We start from the raw sequence: 5,105 nt of genomic DNA, 5'->3' as shown, positions 1-5,105 counted from the left end.
CGAATCGGACCTGGTCCGGAAGAGATACGAAGGGAAAACTCATTACTCGTCGGGGTGGCACATCCAGGCTCTCGACCCTCCCAAAGCGTCCGACCAGGGTGCACCCTGCCGGGCATGGTTAGCCGCCAGCCCCCTTCCTGGAGGTCTGTTTGGCACGGGGTTTTGATTTTTCGGTTTCATATCTCTGGGCTCCTTGGGAGCAGAAAGTCGGTTGAGGGCCCTTTGGAAAGAGCCGGGGCTGCCGTTTAACGCTGTCCAAGCGGCAGGCGAAGCGCACCCACCGTTTTTACGCTATGATTTTTTAAAACCGCCGGGGCGGCAAACACAGGGCCGGTCGGGTTTGAAGACGAATATCTCTTCGGCCCTTGGAGGAGAGAAGCAGCGCGGGTCACCTTTGAACGCGCTCGCTGCCAGGAACGTCTGGCGTAAAAGTTTCGTGGGAATCGGACGTTCCTAGGCTGAGAAGCGAGCGCCCGCCCTCGGGCGGTCGGGGGCCCCTTTCTCATTCCCCGTCTGGGCTAAAAATACGAGGTCGGACCCGATGGACTCGGGAGACTGGAGAGTACCAGGGAGACCCTGGAAGCAGGCGACCCGACCCACGCTTCGCTGTCTCCTCGGCCCTCGGAGTAGAAGCGCGGGGACGGTGGCGTGGGCAGCAGGGGGCGCTCCTGGCCATGCCCAGCGAGTTTCGTGCGAATCGGACCTGGTCCGGAAGAGATACGAAGGGGAAAACTCATTACTCGTCGGGGTGGCACATCCAGGCTCTCGACCCTCCCAAAGCGTCCGACCAGGGTGCACCCTGCCGGGCATGGTTAGCCGCCAGCCCCCTTCCTGGAGGTCTGGTTGGCACGGGGTTTTGATTTTTCGGTTTCATATCTCTGGGCTCCTTGGGAGCAGAAAGTCGGTTGAGGGCCCTTTGGAAAGAGCCGGGGCTGCCGTTTAACGCTGTCCAAGCGGCAGGCGAAGCGCACCCACCGTTTTTACGCTATGATTTTTTAAAACCGCCGGGGCGGCAAACACAGGGCCGGTCGGGTTTGAAGACGAATATCTCTTCGGCCCTTGGGAGGAGAGAAGCAGCGCGGGTCACCCTTTGAACGCGCTCGCTGCCAGGAACGTCTGGCGTAAAAGTTTCGTGGGAATCGGACGTTCCTAGGCTGAGAAGCGAGCGCCCGCCCTCGGGCGGTCGGGGGCCCCTTTCTCATTCCCCGTCTGGGCTAAAAATACGAGGTCGGACCCGATGGACTCGGGAGACTGGAGAGTACCAGGGAGACCCTGGAAGCAGGCGACCCGACCCACGCTTCGCTGTCTCCTCGGCCCTCGGGAGTAGAAGCGCGGGGACGGTGGCGTGGGCAGCAGGGGGCGCTCCTGGCCATGCCCAGCGAGTTTCGTGCGAATCGGACCTGGTCCGGAAGAGATACGAAGGGAAAACTCATTACTCGTCGGGGTGGCACATCCAGGCTCTCGACCCTCCCAAAGTGTCCGACCAGGGTGCACCCTGCGGGCTAAGAGAACAGCCAGGTGAACCCTGGAGGTTCCGAACTCCAGACCCCTGGACCCGACGGCTCAGTCCGCCTCAGGTGCACTACAGAGGTCCTCGGGCTGTCCCTGAGTGCATTAAAACGGAAATCAGAATTACTCCCCCGGGTGGCACTTCCAGGCTCTCGACCCTCCCAAAGTGTCCGACCAGGGTGCACCCTGCTGGGCATGGTTAGCCGCCAGCCCCCTTCCTGGAGGTCTGGTTGGCACGGGGTTTTGCAAATAGGTCCCGTCGGGTATATGGGAGAGCAAAGAGAATCAATGGGGTCCAAGCACTAAATTCATCCAGTGGCGTTCTCTGGAAGCCCAAGGGGAGTCCGAGGGGTGTTCGGCCGGCAAGGGGAGCTCTCCCTCGGACACATGATCAAACGCCTGTCCCCTACCGGAAAGTGGTGTGCTCTGGATGCCCCCCCCCCCCCCCCCCCCCCCGAGGGGGGTGCTTATCCCGCGAGGGGAGCCCTCCTCGGGTTAAGTGAACCATCATGCCGATTCCCCTATGGAAGTGGGCACATCCAGGCACACAGTCTGCTTTGCTCTCCCCGACCCGAGTGCGTCTGTTGGGCTGAGTGTACGCCCAGGCAACTGGATCCAATGGCTCAGTCCGCCGCAGCGTGCTTCGACGATGGGTCGTACAGCCATGCCACCAGGGTGGGCGTGTTTGTAAATGTACCAGTGGATTCTCGTCGGCCTGCCACATCCATGGTATCGACCCACCAGGCCTGTCCGACCAGGGGTTGACCCTGGACGGGCACGGTCTGTGGTTTGGCCCTTGTCCTAGATGAAATCGGGCACGGGGTTTTCTGGCCAGGTACCATCGGGTTACTGGGAGAGCGGCTTCGGTCTCCAGGTGAGACCAATGGTGAAGCAGCACGAGGCAATGGAGAGCATGCAAAGCGATGGGGAAGCCATGCACGGCAATGGCCACGAAAAAAAAAAAAAATCACTACGGAAGGAACGTGAAGAACAAGGAGGAGTGTAGTGACACTGCCCAAAGCTGCCCGGTGTTGCAGGGGTCTATTGGTGTGTTGCTTCCTTGTTTGGTAGAGTGGAGTACCAGACCCGCCAGGGGTAGGCAAAACCATTCCCCTACGGTAAGTGAGGAGCCAGCCATTTGACGAGCGGGTGTCCACGTGTACGGGTGCGAGCGCTATCCCCCCACACGGGGTTAGGCCACGGCCTTAGGTGGACGTCTGCCGACCAGCCCCGGCTGATCCAGAACTTCTGATGTGGAGAGCGGTTTTGACAGATCCTCCCTGGTTCTAGCGGGTCAAGCCTCTGATGGGGGGTGGGGGTTATTTGTAACCCATCCCAGAACTCTCTGGGGGAGACTCAGACGGCCAGTCTGTCTACTCAGTTGTCCTATACTGGTGTCTGTGGTTTGGGAGGAAGGGAGTGCCCTGCTTTGTTGGCCTCCTCTTCAAACCTACCTGGGCCCACGAATCACTCTTCTTGGTTACATCACGAAACGTAGGTTGAGCGAGGCTAGGGGGGAGGGAATTCGACGAGGTCTTTCCCTTGTCCCCCCACCAGCGGCCCACGAAAATCAAAACGGCGTGAAGAGAGGGAACGCCGAAAGCACCTGGAGTCGGCCGTCCGCACCTCCGGAGGAGGTGGACGGGGTACGGTGCGGGCATGACCGGATGGGACAGCTTTGCATCAAGGTGAGAGGTCGGCGTCCGAAGGCCAGAGGGCGGTGCGCGAGCACGTTTACACTGGCCGCGGAAGCTGTCCTGGGTAGCCCTGTATGGCGTCTGGACCTGACGGCGCACGCACTTACAACCCGCTGCTTCCTAGCCCCCGGAAGGGGAGGCGGATGTCACTCGTGGTTCATCCCAGACCACGGTGCAAACTACCTGGTTGATCCTGCCAGTAACATATGCTTGTCTCAAAGATTAAGCCATGCAGGTCTAAGTGCACACGGCCGGTACAGTGAAACTGCGAATGGCTCATTAAATCAGTTATGGTTCCTTTGATCGCTCCACACGTTACTCGGATAACTGTGGTAATTCTAGAGCTAATACATGCAAACGAGCGCTGACCCTTCGGGGGATGCGTGCATTTATCAGACCCAAAACCCATCCGGGGGGCTCGGGCCCCCGGCCGCTTTGGTGACTCTAGATAACCTCGGGCCGATCGCGCGCCCTCCGCGGCGGCGACGTCTCATTCGAATGTCTGCCCTATCAACTTTCGATGGTACCATAGTCGGCTACCATGGTGACCACGGGTAACGGGGAATCAGGGTTCGATTCCGGAGAGGGAGCCTGAGAAACGGCTACCACATCCAAGGAAGGCAGCAGGCGCGCAAATTACCCATTCCCGACACGGGGAGGTAGTGACGAAAAATAACGATACAGGTCTCTTTCGAGGCCCTGTAATCGGAATGAGCGTATCCTAAACCCATGGGTGAGGACCCATTGGAGGGCAAGTCTGGTGCCAGCAGCCGCGGTAATTCCAGCTCCAATAGCGTATATTAAAGTTGCTGCAGTTAAAAAGCTCGTAGTTGGATGTCGGGAGTGGGCTGGCGGTCCGCCGCGAGGCGTGCCACCGCCTGTCTCAGACCCTGTCTCCCGGTGCCCCCCGGATGCCCTTGGCTGGGTGTCCGGACGGGGCTCGGAGCGTTTACTTTGAAAAAATTAGAGTGTTCAAAGCGGGCCCGCTTCTCGCCTGAATACCTGAGCTAGGAATAATGGAATAGGACTCCGGTTCTATTTTGTGGGTTTCCTGAACCAGGGCCATGATTAAGAGGGACGGCCGGGGGCATTCGTATTGCGCCGCTAGAGGTGAAATTCTTGGACCGGCGCAAGACGGACGAAAGCGAAAGCATTTGCCAAGAATGTTTTCATTAATCAAGAACGAAAGTCGGAGGTTCGAAGACGATCAGATACCGTCGTAGTTCCGACCGTAAACTATGCCGACCCGCGATCCGGCGGCGTTATTCCCATGACCCGCCGGGCAGCGTGAGGGAAACCACGAGTCTGTGGGTTCCGGGGGGAGTATGGTTGCAAAGCTGAAACTTAAAGGAATTGACGGAAGGGCACCACCAGGAGTGGAGCCTGCGGCTTAATTTGACTCAACACGGGAAACCTCACCCGGCCCGGACACGGAAAGGATTGACAGATTGATAGCTCTTTCTCGATTCTGTGGGTGGTGGTGCATGGCCGTTCTTAGTTGGTGGAGCGATTTGTCTGGTTAATTCCGATAACGAACGAGACTCCGGCATGCTAAATAGTTACGCGGCCCTCCGCGGTCGGCGTCAAACTTCTTAGAGGGACAAGTGGCGTTCAGCCACGCGAGATGGAGCAATAACAGGTCTGTGATGCCCTTAGATGTCCGGGGCTGCACGCGCGCCACAATGGTTGGATCAGCGTGTGCCTACCCTACACCGAGAGGTGCGGGTAATCCGCTGAACCCCATTCGTGATGGGGACTGGGGATTGCAATTATTCCCCATGAACGAGGAATTCCCAGTAAGCGCGGGTCATAAGCTCGCGTTGATTAAGTCCCTGCCCTTTGTACACACCGCCCGTCGCTACTACCGATCGGATGGTTTAGTGAGGTCCTCGGATCGGC

General features: G+C 58.8%; 1 non-coding gene across 1 annotated transcript in view; it reads left to right on the top strand.

Annotated features, from left to right (window-relative positions):
• The first annotated feature begins 3,386 nt into the window (after positions 1 to 3,386).
• Positions 3,387 to 5,105, top strand: part of LOC145656649 (18S ribosomal RNA) — a 1,838-nt gene continuing 119 nt past the window's right edge. The window contains exon 1 of the ribosomal RNA XR_014122252.1: positions 3,387 to 5,105. This exon is cut by the window's right edge and continues 119 nt beyond it. This is a non-coding gene — a ribosomal RNA (18S ribosomal RNA).

Source organism: Electrophorus electricus, unplaced genomic scaffold (assembly GCF_041902795.1).
Source record: "Electrophorus electricus isolate QZ-2024a unplaced genomic scaffold, ASM4190279v1 Scaffold84, whole genome shotgun sequence".
Classification (NCBI taxonomy): Eukaryota; Metazoa; Chordata; class Actinopteri; order Gymnotiformes; family Gymnotidae; genus Electrophorus; species Electrophorus electricus.
Note: the sequence above shows the minus strand (reverse complement) of the source record. Positions and strands in the feature narration are given on the sequence as shown.